The sequence below is a fragment of the Neopelma chrysocephalum genome, unplaced genomic scaffold, assembly GCF_003984885.1.
Source record: "Neopelma chrysocephalum unplaced genomic scaffold, ASM398488v2 Primary Assembly neopelma1_138, whole genome shotgun sequence".
NCBI lineage: Eukaryota > Metazoa > Chordata > Aves > Passeriformes > Pipridae > Neopelma > Neopelma chrysocephalum.
Window position 1 is genome coordinate 3,163,625 of NW_020897800.1, and position 15,533 is coordinate 3,179,157.

General features: G+C 46.0%; 1 long non-coding RNA gene across 2 annotated transcripts in view; it reads right to left on the reverse strand.

The window, feature by feature from the left end:
- LOC113975341 overlaps positions 1-13,124 on the reverse strand; it is a 73,778-nt gene extending 60,654 nt beyond the window's left edge. For both annotated transcript variants that reach the window (XR_003536810.1, XR_003536809.1), the window contains exons 1-3: positions 13,046-13,124; positions 12,730-12,822; positions 1,780-1,892 (exon numbers count right to left, since the gene is read on the reverse strand). This is a non-coding gene — a long non-coding RNA (uncharacterized LOC113975341). The remainder of the gene's footprint in view (positions 1-1,779; positions 1,893-12,729; positions 12,823-13,045) is intronic.
- Between the last annotated feature and the right edge of the window lie 2,409 nt (positions 13,125-15,533).

Here is a 15,533-nt window from a genome sequence, read left to right on the forward strand (position 1 = left end):
AGGATGGATAAAAGGGGGATCCAGGCTGGTGTAGGATGGATAGCACAAGGATCCAGGCCAGTGCAGGATGGACAGCACAGGGACCCAGGATAGTGCAGGATGGATAAAAGGGGGATCCAGGCCAGTCAGGATGGATAAGAGGGGGATCCAGGCTGGTGTAGGATGGATAGCACAGGGATTCAGGTGGGTGCAGGATGGATAAAAGAGGGATCCAGGCTGGGCAGGATGGATTGCACAGGGATCCACGCTGATGGTAATGAGAGAGCACTGCCTCAAAGCAAAACAAATCCTGGAAAATAAATGTATAAAACTACTCCAGTGCCCTCCTTCGGCTCTTTAAATCTTCACCCGTGCTCACAAACAACCCAGCAGCACTGAAGAGCAGGCACACTGCAATGCCTCTCCTCTGCAAATCATTTCTGAGAACCTGCTGATCTCCTTTGCAGTGCACTTAGGCCATGCATTGTCTCAGGGGGCTGAGTGGACACCTCCCCTGGGCTTGCATTCCTCCCAGCAAGGGCAGGAATTCACTGAGAGCCCTTGTTGAGAGCACAGTTTTCTTGAGCTCCACGGCAGATCATGTGGGATCACAGAATCCTAAAGTGGTTTGGGTTGGTAGGAACCTTAAAGATCATCTTGTTCCAAGCCCTCTGCCATGGGCAGGGACACCTTCCACTAGCCCAGGTTGCTCCAAACCCTGTCCAACCTGGCCTTGGACACTTCCAGGGATGGAGCAGCCACAGCTTCTCTGGGCAACCTGTGCCAGGGCCTCCCCACCCTCTAAATTCAGTCCATTCCATCAAATCTGAGTGCCATTAATTCAGGTACTTATGTTAACACCAAAAGTAGGTGGGTGAATCAATCCAGGCTCACACACACAGGGTTCTGATCTCTGCACAGGGCCTCTTGTTGCTGCCACTAAGTAGTCAAATGCCAAACAGGGCTCATACCAATTCCACCTCTCACTAATATGTTTTGTCAGCTCATCATAATCTTGAAAGAAACCTTTAAGTGCTGGGAGTCATCCTGGGTTCTAATTAGGCTCAATCAGATTTTGTGGTTTAGTCAAGTTAACCTGGCTCATGCTGCTGCAGCTTTAAACACATGCACTTGAGATCAGTTCTTCCACTCAGGAAAAGATAAGCTCTACAGTTTCCTCCCCTCAGATAAGCTTGAGAAGAAAAGAAAATGAAGTCATGTCCCTGTCACCCAACATTCATGTGGTTTTGTGTCCCATCTCCACAACAGCTCCCAAACCAGGACACCCCACACAGAGACCCGGCTGTGCTTTACTGTCATCCCAGGTCAGAAATCCAAGCACGGGATTCTTCAAGAGGTGAACCAGAGAGAAAAACAATCCCTGGATTTCTGGAGCCATCACAAAACGTTTTGATAAAGCTGCTGTTCACTGCCACTGTTACTGTTTGTATTTTCAGAGATGTCACGGCGTTCTCAGCACTTTGCAAACAACAACCCAGAACTCACAGACTTTTCCAAGCAAATTATAAAATGCAAAAACCCAAAGGCCATGCAAAAAAGCAGAAAATTCCAAACTGACTCAGCCTGCCTGATTACAAAGCACTTTCTGAAACTCCTTTTCACCTCCCTATAAGAAAAAAAATGGATCTGATACCACTTTTTTTAAATTACTTAAGCCTCACGACTGTGTCGTTCCTTTCTGAATTACAATTGTGCCATTTTGATCACCTTTAAAAGCATCTGCAGGGTCTGATGCTCCTCACAGAGCCCTGACAGTGACTCCAGGGAGAAGGCACTGACCTGTTGCAGTGGTGATATGAGTAACACACAGCACTGCTGTTCCCTCTGGATACAACTTGGTAATCCCTCCTTTGCCATGGCATTCCCTTCTCATCCAGCTGCCAGAAGGAGATCTGAAATGAAAATAATTAACTTCCATCAGTTATAGTTTGCTGAGGGTTTCTTTTTTCTTGCTAAGCATCCAAACCCATGTCTTAGATAAACAAACAGAACAAAACATTTGGCCTGGACCAAATCCTGGCTCCAAACAAATCTGGATAAGATACTTGTGGTTGGGATCTGTCATATTGAATCCAGTGAAGTAAATTTACCTCAGAATGTGTTCATTAGTCTGATGTTTGCACCCCAAAACCAGAGTGCTGCCATGGACATACAAGCCTTTAGGTTTGGACACATCTCACCTGCTTGGGGAAGTTCAAGGTGAGGGACATCCCCAAGGCACTCACAAAATCACCCCTGTGAGGCACCTGGGAGGGTTCATCTCTGCCCATCAGCTAAAATGCCTCAGGGCAAGTCAAGCCAAATGCTGGGAGCCAGCCCAGTGCCTCAGAGCCAGCTTTTCCCTTGTGCTCCCTTAGCCTGGCTGCTCTTTGGCTCACACCCAAAAATCCTGCATCCCAACCCAGCCTGCCCGAGCAGCACCATCTGCAAAGCTGTGAGGACACAGGGGTATCTCCCATTCTCACACAGCACATCCTTCCTTCCCTCTGACTTCCCATCTCTGCTCCAACTTCCAGGAAACACAAGGGATTTGTTGCAGGACTTGAGGGCAGCACACACTGTAAAATCTCAGAGGGTGAGAGGCTGCAGCTCTGAATGAGTTGTCTTGTCTTTGTTGTTTCCACCGAGCTCACATTTTGCCGAAAAAGGATTAATTAATTAACACTGGACAACCCCACAGTGATTCCTGGAACAGAGGAGCCTGTCACTGTGGTGGCACAACACTCCAGGGCCGGGTCCCAAACATTATTCTGGCAGAAGATGCCCCCACCAGGCCAGGATGTGAGATCCTGGGTGAGCTGGGTGTAACTCTGGTGGATGGAGATCCTCCAGGTCTGCTCTGGTGCCACTGGCAGGAGAAGCCCCATCCTGGAGGGCAGATGGTTCCCCTTCTCACTTGGAGGGGCTGAATGACTTTTCAAACCTTTGATTCCTGACTGATGCATTCACTTCAGGAGACACAAAAGTGCAAAATCTCAGCATGGAGTGACTCCCTCGCTTTCTGGTTTTGTTTTTTTTCCTTTTCCACCCCCTCACCCCAGCCCTTGTCTTTTCTTTTCTTGTCTCCCTGGACAGTTTTATAATTTTGGCTCGTGGCCAGAGTGTCTGTCCTGATTAGTCTGGGCTGGCTGTGAAACACCTGCAGCCCATTAGAGCAGGAGGATGAAAAAAAATCAGTTGTCATAGGTAAAGTAATGCCCACTTATTTCTTTGTTGTAACACACCAGAAGGACAGTCGAGAGGGGAAGCAAAAAAAAAAAAGACATATCTTTACCATCACACCTGCCATTGCCTGGGCTCAACTGCACACACTGGGTCATGTTTTTATCTGATAAGTGACTCCAATAAATTGTTGTCACTTCACACCAGCGAGGGTTCCAGGTTATTGAATAGGACGTACACTTGCTGCATTTGAATAGTGCCTCGTGCACCTTCTTTTATTTGTGTCTTTCTGATGAACAGAAAGAACTCAGCACGAGGAAGAAAGTTCCCTCTGGGCGAGTTATAACTAGATTTCCTCCTGGCATATCCCTCCAATGTCCCAGCTGGCACTGGCTGCACACGCTGCCAGATCCAGCAGAGCCTCCAGAATGGCAAAAGGGCTACAAGAGGGGACAGATACGAGCCCCACGGGCCACTGCCTCAACCAGGAGGGCTGCACACCCAAAACGCTGCCCAGGGGAGAGCAGAGGTGCAGAAATGGCACTCAGGGTATCACTGGAGCTCTGGGGTTGTGCAAACCCTTTATGATAACCCCAGAAACTGCCCTGATCCGAGCACATGGGGACAGTGGTGAGGCAGTGAGGGGCAATTCTTGCTCACCCAACCCACAGAACTCCAGTGTAGCTACAGACCAGCTAATTGTACTTCTGGGGATGAGCCCTGCTTCTGGTTGCAAACTGCTCCCTCAGAAGATGTGTTTGTGCACAAGAGGGGCTGTTACTCAGAAGAGGGGCTTGGTGCCTGCTCAGATGTCGACAGCCAAGAGATCAAAAAAGTCCTTCAGATCCCCTCCTGTTCAATTTGCCACGACCAAAACTCACCTGGGTTGAGGCAAAGGCCACACTCAGCCCTCCTGGGGAGGGGGGACACCTCTCTGGAAGTGCCTGTGTGTCACAGGGGATGCCAGAGGCAGGATCTGAGAGGACAACTGGAGGGTTAAATAATTCATCACGGCTCACATCTTGAACTGTGACAACAAAGTAGGGAGCTGAAGGGCAGCTCCGAGAGCTGTGCTGCTGAAAGCAAACTCACCCTCTAAGGACTGGATGGCATTTCAATCCCAACAGCCCATCCAGCCAAAATGCCACTGGGGGGATGTCAAGAAACCCCGAGCTCCTTCCAAAACTTTGCTGTGTTTTAATCAAACTGCCTTGTGTAGCTGCGAGGCAGCTGAGACATTTACACCCCAGCAGCTGGCTTTTTTTCAGTTCTGCATCAAGTGGAGAGCAGCCATTTAAAAAAAAAAAAAAAAACAGGAAAAAAAAAAAGGGAAAAGAAAAACTTGTGACCACAAGGGACTCTGTCAAATATTCCCACTGCTGTCCTGGAGCGTGGAAAAGCAAGTCTGCTGTTGCACACAGGTCTGACTATTTGCATTTTTAATAATTCAAGAGTTTAATTAGTATCATGGCCTTAATCAGGGGCTGAAAATACAGCTGAAGTCATCAGAGCTTAATTAGTTTTAAAAAAAAAAAATCTGCAGTGAAAATGTCTCAGCTAACGTGGGGCTCTGTCCTTAGTTTGATGCCCTGGGGTTCAGAGGAACTTTTATCTGTTGCTTCTGATTTCCTGTTCTAGTACACCTCAAAATAACACAAAATCCCCCAACAAAATCAAGACAAATCAGTTCACTTCCCTGTTTATCCCTCTAAACTGTTCTACAACTTTCTTGAACTGGAATCAGAAAAAAAAATAAATAACCAGATTGAAGATAATATATGAAATTAAAGCAGGCCTATCCCATGAGCTGCATGTGAATTTTCCCTCTACAGGAAATAAAACATTTTTTAGAACATCAATAAGTATCACTGGATCTTCAGTCAGGTCAGCAGGAACACATTCCTGAGGGAAATAACTGTATGGCCAGAAAAATCCCCATTCAGTAGTGGGAGTGCTCCCGTGTGGGAGCTCACACTGGTCCCAGTTGCTCACCCAGCCCAAGCTGGGTGGTGAAGCACTGGAGTTTTGGTGCTTCTTCCCTTCCTGAGTGGTGTCAGGAGGAATTATCACCAATTTGGGCTGAGCTGATCCACAGCCCTGGCAAGAGCCACCCCTTCCCTCCCTGCACAGGTTCCTGGTGTTGTACAGGACATCCTGGATGGACCTTTTCAAACAATATGTGGTTTAATGGTGGGATTCATCACCACCCAAGGCTGTGGAGACTAAACATATAAACAGGTTCGAAAATGGACGAGCAAAACTCATGGAAGATAGGTCAGTCCCAGCCAATTAAACATGGAAATCCGGATGCAACTTCCAGTTCAGGAAGTCAGTCAGTCTAATGCTCTTCCACCTCTGATTTACTTGCAAAAAGGAAGCCAGAAAAATTCTCACTATGCAAAACTGTCCCCTGGCTCTGAGCATTAGTGAGAATCACAAAAAAATCCCCTTTTTTTTTTCTTGGCAGGGGGAGGGGGGTGCATTTTCTTTCAGTAATGATATTACAGCATGTGATTTATTTCCCTCTGCAGCTCCTGAACCTCTGTGTAACCTCCCATCTCCCTGTCCCCTTAGGAATAGCACAAATAAATTAGTGAAACCTACTGGAAGGTGATAGCAATCACAGATACCACTAAATTCCATTTAGCATGGAATTAGGAATCCAATCACTCATGTGCATGGAGAAGGTCTGACTGAAAAAGCATTCTGCCTTTGGGAGCACCGGGGCCAGAGGAAGATGCTGGAAACTCAAGATGGAAAAATGCAAGTTGGTTTGTCCACAAGGAAAGTTGCCTGTAACCCCAGGACAGTTACTGCTTGATTTATTGCCTGACACGTGCCTGTGCACAGCCTGGGTTTATATATATATATATATATATATATATATATATATATAAAATACATACAGAACATTTCATACTGAGGGGTTATGTATCCTAAAGGGGACGAGGATCCTGCTGAACTCCTGACCCAAAAAGCAGCTCGTGGCTCTGCTTATCCACTCTCTGCTCCTCGTCTTCTTACCTGCTGCAGGAATTTCCACCCTCTGCCTGGTTCTGAAGGTGTCCAGGGGGTTTGCAGGAGAGCAGAGGACAAGATGACAAATGAGCTAACACACAGCAGAGGAATGTAAGTGAATCTCAGCTATTTTTAATTAAGAAGCGATGACAGCTGACTAAATTCCCTGACACTGCAGTTAAAGGCTCCCTGACCCAGACATTATTGGACACACTCCTAAGACCAATATATATTGGTCCCGACGGTGCTGCTATTATTGTCCCCGCCGTCTGGGCAGGTGCAGGACTCACAGAAATCTATGTCTGTTATCAGCATGCAAACACTGAGATAAACATGGGGATGCTCAGGAGCGGGAGGAAGCAGCAGGTGAGGGGAGGACAGAGAAGGTCGTTTGCAAGAGAAGCACTGGAAGAGCCGGTGTTTGGTTCCGGTAAATGTTTGAAAGGTTTGGGAGAATTTAAACTGCCATTTTCATTTCTGGTTGGTTAAGGCAGTGATGGATGGAGCAGGAGAGAGGCAGGGAGACAGAAAGAACACTTCCTGCTGTAAGGCAGATAAGGGGCAAAGCACAAGGGTGTCTTGGACTGGCTTTTCTCAGCCCATGGGTCGCAGGGAGAGCTCAACTCAGAAAGCTTTTCCTCCAAACCCGAGAGCCCAGCAAAGTGATCCGGATTTTAAAGGGTAGGGATTCACCTGGCAGAGATGAGAACACAGTCAAGGTGCCCAGCTCCCACTGCCACAACAGACTGGCAAGAAACTCTCTGTTTGAACCTCAGACAGCCTTGGAAAGACATCAAGAGGAAAATACCAACCACGAAAAGACAATACAAACCTCACTGTTGTTCTCAGGGCTCACAAAGCATTGACTCAAGCAGCTGATCCCTTCACCTTGAGCTCACTAGTTGGTTTTAGTAGGACAGATAAAGAAAAGGTTCCCTTCTACCCTTTCCAAAGGATCATGGAGGGGAGGGATAAACTGGCACACGCGGCAAAGTCACACAGATCACGTACGAGCTTGGCATGGGCGAGACAAATACATTAAGGGACATCATCAGGAACTTTCCAGCCTGGTTGCGGGGTGGGAGGGGGCAGAGCTGCTCCCTGCTGTTGCTAAGACAGTCCCCCCACCCGTGCTCTCTGCCAGCCCAATCCACAGCCTTTCTCCTCCCATTGGCTCGAGAGCCGCATCGAACCACCACGACAGGTTTTCCTCCTCCTCCTCCTCGCCCTGCTGCCTCCTGCCTATGGCCTATTACCAGGGGAGAGCAAACCAGACACGTAATCAATAGTTTGAGGGAAGGAGCAGGGCTGCCTGGTGCTGCATTTGCATTCAGTCCCTGGCTGCCTCTGTCTCTGCATTCGGAGCAGCAGGGACGAGCTGTGCCCGTGGAGGTGAGGTTGGATGGCAGGCTGGTAACACAGTGCTGCAGGAGCACGACCCAAGGACCAGCAGCATCCTGTCTGAGCTATCAGATGCATGGAGAAATCTCCTTTCTAGTAGCCTGCTTGAACTGGTGTCCCCAGCTCGGTGCTCACTAGGGCAGCTCTGACAATAAGAAGTACCACAGCACCATAAGTGATGCCTCTCTAAAGGGTTTCTTGGTCTGAAGGCACCTGGAACCTTCTAGGGCAGGCAGAGAGCATGGAAACACTCCATAAAGCCAGAGAAAGTGGCCCTGGCTTGAACCAGGATGGCTGGTGACCGTGGTCACAGAAATTTGGGAACAGTGGTTCCTTCATCTGGTGAAACCCTGGTAGTGGGCAGTGAACCCAGCAGTGGGACAGCTCATCACCCCCACCACGGACCAGCTCAGGCTTTGGGAGCAGACACAGAGAAGAGACAGACGAGCTGGAACACATTTCCAGCAAAACAGGCTTGAACTGACACTGCAGCAATGGAACAGCAACTCGAACCAACCAAATATTGCCACTGGCTTTCAAACAAACTGTGAACAAGAAGTTACTCATCGCTGACGGGCACCTCGGGCACCGGGGCACTGAGCGGGGGGTGAGTAACCACAGACTGGCCCCAGGGCTTAAAGCTCTGCAGTTGGACTTGCCCAAGCCCAGCAGAGCTGATGAAAGCTCTCCAGGCACTCTGGGCAAACAGCAGCCCCTGGGCTATTTTCTGCCACCACACAGGTGACTCAGCATCCGGAGCACGGAAGAGGAGCTGCTGTTTCCTTTTCTGTCCAGGACAGCGAGTGATTGGCAGCACAAGGAGCTCAGTCCAGTTTGCAGCCTGGTCCTAAAAGCCATGTGGGCAGGCTACAAGAGGTCAATGAACCCAGCAAAGCCATCCACTGCGTTGGATGCACGTCCACTGGATGGATGCTGTCCCCCAAACTCTACATCTTCCCACCCTGCTCTCTGTTCTTTGCATTGCACAGAGGTTCAGTTAGAAAGAGTTGTAACTTAAACTGTTGTAAAATAATACAAATTATTAGGCAACACAGAAAAAAATTGTTTTATGGGACTTTCCAATTCCCCACCCCTAATCTATTTATTTATTTCAGGGGTGGGGGGTGGTTGGACACAAAACAGTGGGTCACTTATAAAAAATTCATGAGTGTCTGACCTGGATAAATCCATTTTTATGGAATCCACGGGGATGGTTTCTTCAATATAAGATGGAACTTCATGTTAAAAGGAGGAAAGAGAAGAAAAAAATCAGGTTCAAATCCCTGCTTGGCCTCACCCGGCAAAGGACTTTGAATTAGGGCCACAGTCACTTAACTGGCTTCAAATATTTTGGGATCTCTCTCTCCCCAGTTCACATGATCTGAGTTTCATCCTGAGGCAGAACAGCAAGAATGTTCTGAGGTCTCAGAAACGTTCATGGCTTCGGACAAATGCATCAGACCCAATTTCAAAACAAATCTGTTCTCTTTTGGATCTTACGTAATGGTCTAGATGTCTGTGTTTTGATTCCTCCCAATTGTGCTCTCAAACTGGTACAGAGCTCCATGAAAGAAAATTAATGGACTGGAAGGAAACCTACACTGATTTTTTTTTCTGTCTCTAACCATGTGAATGTTTCCCAGTTACCTTTAAAAAAAAAAAAAAAGCGTGAAATTGTGCATCCACCAAGATGATAAAAACAAACTCAAATAAGAACTTCTACCACGAGTTAAACCTGCTTCAGCCACTCAAGGAGACAGAGCCTATGAATGAAGCCTTTTTGATCAATAAAAGCCTTTTAAATAAAATGAAAGCTCTTTCAGACTTATTCAAGAAGCAACCAACAGTGGGAAAGATCCAATCCCTGAAAGATCAAAGTCTGATCCCTGGCATCAAACTTTTCTCCTCCCTGTTAGTTCCTGCACCACGAGGTTTACCTGGACCTACAAGATTTGCTGCAGTTGGAAGAAATAATTAGATCCTTACCAGGAGCATGTAGGAAATATCCCACAGAAAGTCAGAGCTGCTATGGAGCACCTGGAGCAACAGCAGTAAGATATATATAAATACAAGGAATAATGGGATGGATATTGATGATATGATGATTTCTCCAGGAGTTCAGATCATTAATAAAGCCAAACCACAGAAATACATCCTGTAACTGCCCTATTTCTCTGATGCCAAAGGCTGGTAAAAGGTCTCCAAACTTCAATTGTCCCTTTAAATAGTTCTCTGCAAGAGAACCGGTCCCATTTTCCTATTAAATAAAGGCACAGAAGAGTGTTAAGAATTGTCCCAGGCCACAAAATAAGCATCAAAAGACAACCAAACCCTGAGTCCTGACCCACAGCCTCTGTCCCAGAGGACAACATTCCTTCCTGTGACTACTAAAAATATTGGGGTCTTCTGTGAGAGAGACTTTGATGCTGATTTTTTGAGGTGAAATGATCAGCCCAGCCTGGGAAACAGTGTAAGTGAATATAATCCCCTCAACTTCCTGAACTCTTGGACAATAAACAGCTTCACAACTTGTTTCCCACAGAGACACCTGTATTTTAGGGCCAGATAAGAAATGCCACATGGATATACATGGCCCTGTTTTCCTTTTCTCTGGCTGCACACACACATATATCCATATATGAACAAATATAAAATACATGTGGATAAATATATATATATATATATACATAAATCAAAGTTATTAAAATTAGAAAGAACTTTGATGTTGGAGTCAGCATGGCCTGAAAAAATGCTAATGACACCCCCAGAGCTGTGGGAATGAGCTGCTTGCTCTGTGCCCAGCACAGAAATTCAAATACCTGTTTGGAGGACAGCACAGAGCCAAGACCTTTCCCTCAAGGTGCTTCTTTCCACCCATCACCTGCTCAGGAAAATGAATTTGTGTCCACTGGTTAAGCCTTGACCCCCTTTCCTGGGCATGTGCCACCCCACAGAGTTCCCTCAGTGTCATCACAACACCCAAAAATTAGAGTTTTGGTCATTGAAGCGCAGGCTTGTCTAAATTAGCCAGGATGGATACCTTTGGTACCCAAAGCCTCTCACAAATGCTGACTCTTAAAGCAAAACAAGCAGAAAAGAATAAGCAAACTAACAAGTCTCTGGACTCATTTGTTTAGAATGACAGAGCAACAAACCCGGTAATTGCATTTATTTATTACAAACGGCTTTTTATATCTCCTAACCCAAAATAAGCCCTGGCCCAGCTGTGGTGCCATGTTAAACAGTAATTACTCTATATAAAGATGACCAAATGGGAATATTTGTGGGCCAGCAGCGTGGAATTATTTTAGGACTTACACAAACTTTCTCAGGGAGTGGTGAGACGAGCTGTGGGCAACGTGACCTAAGAAACAAGTGGGCACAAGAGGGGTTTTTTCCTTCTTGTTCCAAGCCTCTATTAAAAGCCACCCAGGTGACACTAAATGACTTTCCTGAATTTTGGCTCGAGGGAAAAGGGAAAAAAAAAAAAAACCAAAACGAAGAAGTAGAAGTGAGATTTGTTTACTGCTCTATAAAAGAGGCTTCACTATGGGACATGGTTTGAGGTTGACTACCTGGAATGTCTCCTAAACCACACCCAAATGTATGGCAGAACATGAGCAACACCCCTGGAATATTTCATTATGCTGAGAGGAAACAGAAAAAATAATTAAAAAATATATAATAAATAAAGCCTCATAAATCAAAGAGTGCCAGAATGGTTTGGGTTGGAAGGGACCCTAAAGAGCATTTTGTTTAAACCCCCCTGCCCTGGACAGGGACACCTTCCACTAGACCAGGTTGCTCAAAACTCCATCCAACCCACCTCCAGCTCTTCCCCACCATGAGCTGCTGGGCAACATCCCCCACTAAAATGTGGCTCATCAGGCATTTTCCAGGCAAGGACTGGCACAAGCACCACCCCAGCCCAAACACAAAGCCAAACCCTTCATGGGGAGTGGCCTCGTGCCAAGTTGGACCTTTCTGCTCGACCTTTGCTTGCCCCGATGCTGAACTCCATCAATCCACACTGCAGAGGAATTTTCCATCCTGTTCAACACTCAGCTCCTGATCTTTGGGCAATATTTGGGCTCCCTGGCTCTGTGCTGCTGAGAGCCCATCAATCCAAACTCCCTCATTCTCTCAAACATTCAGGAAGGTGAGCCCTGTACCCTGGGGCACGTCCTGCCTCGTGGGAGGGTGGGAATTCTATGGGGAACCCTGGAAGAAGAGGCTCCCAGCACTTCCAGGGTGGCAATGCTCAGTTCAAGAAACCTGCAAAAAAATCAGTGGCACTTTTCCAGCTTCCAAAATATCCCCTCCTCCTTCTGTCACAGTAAAACAAGAGTGAAAAAGGAAAGTGGTTTAGCAAGTAGGAACAGAGCATTTCAAAATAGAACCAGAGAGGATTAAAGCAAATACCCAGACTGTTCTAACCTGTGTTTACTGCCCAAATACTGTAGCAATTCCTGTTGTTTTCAGGGGGTTCTTCCTGTGTTGGAACTTCTTCTCTGGGATTAAACTTTGCCCGTGCAACACATGACTCATCTGACTGCAGGACCCTGCAGGTTTTGCAGATGCTGCTCATCCTCCAGTGTCTGAGCCCCAGGCAGCACACTGCACATGGGTTTTTGCTGGAGGGGTAGGGGAAAAAAAAAAATGACAGCATCTGCCTAACGCTAAATTTCCATCCTTAATTAAGGACTTCAAAAATCAGGCCGATTTTCTTGAGCAGGATGGTGGGTGGGGAAAAAAAAAAGGAATTAAGAAAAAAAAGAGTTTTTAATGATCTCAGTGAAACTCATTTTCTGGTTAATATGTGTTTTTGCACCCAGGAATTTCATGGAATCACAGAATGATTTGAGTTGGAAGGGTCCTTAAAGATCAGCCAGTTCCAACCACCCAATTCCATGTTAAAAATCTGCTGCTGTAAGCACGTAACAGCCATGGATTTGTGCAATATATCCCAGTCTTTTGTATAAATATTGTGCTTTTACAGTACTTTTGTATAAATATAGTACAAATACATCCATGGGTTAAAAAGTTTCTGAGCTCTTAATTATCAGTTCAATTCACAACTGGCAAGACTCTTCTAACAGAAAGGAACAAAAAGCTCATCCCTCCAGTTGACTGGAGGGAACATCTCACCTATAAACAGCTCCTCCTTAGGCTGTTTGCCAGTGGGAAGAGCACCTGGAATCGGGATGGCAGCAGTTCACAGGAGGGATTTCACCACAGATCCTGGAAAAAAAGGGAAATTCACAGTGGAATGAGATGTGACCTGCACATTTTACTGAGTCACTGAGTGCTGGAGAGCCCAGCTCTCTGAAAGCCTCAGCTTGAGTGTCCTCCTTAATCCCTTCCTCTTTGGATATATATGAACTTCCTTTAAACACAATTGAGGTAACAACACACAGAAATTACAGGATAATTAAAGAGGACCACGGAAAACAAACATACATACCCTTTGTTCCACTGGGCTGCTGTAAAACACAATGCTGTGCTTTACTCCTTCTCTCTCAGTCTGTCACCAACACTCAGCTACAGGGGAGAAAATGGATTTAAATTAAACTCAAACATTCTGTCTAGTTCATTACTAACACCTTCTGTACAGTGCTGAACTCTTATATATTTGTGCCATAACCCCAGACTGTGTGGGCAACAAAGCCACAGCAACTATCAGCAGGTACAGACCTTGGGTTATAATCTGAATTAAAATATAAGTGATAAAAACAGCAACAAAAAAAAAACAACCTAATTCTCTGAGTTCTGCAAAAGTTCCTTGACTTCCCAAGCCCCAAAATGTTCATTGCAGCCCTTAAATGTGAGAGCTGTGTGTGTGTGTGACAGATGGCTGCTCCTGCAGCACGAGGGATGCACCACCTCTGTACAAATATTGTACTGTGCAAATATTCATCAGTTAATTCCGGAGACAACTGTGTCAGGTGAGATCATTAACACCACCCCTAATTTCCCTGATAAGTGGGCTGAGACAGGAGGGTGGAGAGGATTGTCTAAACTAAATCAGTGAGTAACAATGAGAACTCCAAGGCATCCTCCCATCTCAGAGTCCACGCAGGGCTTTTTTTGGCTTTTTTCGGCTTTTTTCTTTTTTAATTAAAAAAATGGAATCTTTGGCACAGTTTGACCCGACGCCAGCTGAAGTTTGGAGACATGAAAAAGCAAACAAACAATGGATTTCAGCTCACACCATAACTAATGAAGCATTTATGTTACACTAAAATGTGGCTTAGCTTAAGTATCCATTTTTAACTATCAGCTGAAGTGAAAACATTAATTCATGCAAATCAATGTTCCCTAAACAATAATTTTCCTCTAGAACATTTCTTCTTTTTTAACATAAACTCTTATCTAGCATAACCCATTTAAAGGATTATATCTGCAGAGTTCAGCAATTAGCTCTGTAAATTGTTTTCCTTGAGTGTATGGAAGGTTCCATTACACAGTGAAATATAAAGTGTATGCTATAGTCAATGAAAACCTCTCTTGGAACGATGATTATCTTTCAAAAAGGCTGGGATAAGGGCCAGATTACCCCAATGAACTCAAGCCAGCTATTAGAGTTCTACTTGTGCATCCAAAGTCCCCTGTTATTCCATGCAATATCCACTTTCAGTCCATCTTCAGGGGTTTTCAAGTGTAATTGTTTGTATGTGATACCCCCAGAGCGTGTTTTCCTAAAACATGGCCATGAAAATCCAATCTGAGGGAGAAACAACCAAGCAAATAAAGCACAGAAAGAGGGAAGGGACGTGCCTAAAACACCCAAAGGTTGGGAGACGGTACTGAGGGCACTTCAGGTGCTCCTGGGAGTGAGGATGAGGATGGAGAGGCTGCACCTCGTCTGTGCTAATTCAGGGAACACTCATGAGAGTCACAGAGGTTTGTAGGAAAATAGCATTTCGTGGAGAGCGGGTCAAAGATGGCTGGAAGTCACCTAAGTCATCCTTCTACTCCAGACATGGCCACAACCTCCAAGTGGAATCTGCTGGTGGCCACAGGAGCTCTGACAATCCTCAGGAATGGAGATCCCACAGCCTCACCGGGCACCTGCTCCAGGGCTGCACCACTCTCACACTTTGGAGCTTCTCCTCTAATCACAATTTCCCTTGTTGTAGTGACAGAAGATTTTTTTTTCCAATTGTTGAGGGCAGCTTCATTCAGCTCTTCCTCTAGTTCAGAGGAGATGCCCAGCATGACACCCTCTGTGAGCCTTCCCACCCTGATCCCAACCCCATCTGCTCCTCCTTGGGCCACCAAACTGTGGCTTAGCTTAAGTATCCATTTTTAAATATCAGCTGAAGTGAAAACATTCATTCATGCAAATCAGTGTTCCCTAAACAATAATTTTCCTCTAGAACATTTCTTCTTTTCTAACATAAACTCCTTGGCACAAAACACAACCCCCTCTCCTTGTTTCCCACAGACATCTTTGTCTAAGAGCCACATCCATCCATCCATCCATTGCAGCGCTCCAAGTGAACTATTCCACCATGCCTGCCATTCCAGCAAACCTTGATTAAAGCCCTTAGAACTAAAATACTAATTAAATCAAAGTCCTGTTCCATACCTGAGGTGACACTGGGCACACAGAGGGCAAACTGCCCAGCACCGAGTGTGAGCAACGGAGCTGTGAAAGCAACACAGGAACCCAAACTGGACTTACACGTTACCTTTGAGACTAAACCTCCTTTCATGATGCCCCAGAGGACAAAATGAGAATGGAAGGTCCTCGTGGGGAGCAGCCACAGGGGGTCAGGTGCTCAGCAGCTCAGATTTGGTGACACCCCTGCTTTCAGCACAGCCCTGCCCGTTTACACCAGCTGACAACGTGACCTATATAAATGAAAACTTGAAGCAGCTAAGGAATATAACCTTGATTTATTCCAAATCCCTTCCATTTAACGCTGTCACTTCTCTTTTCCATGCCA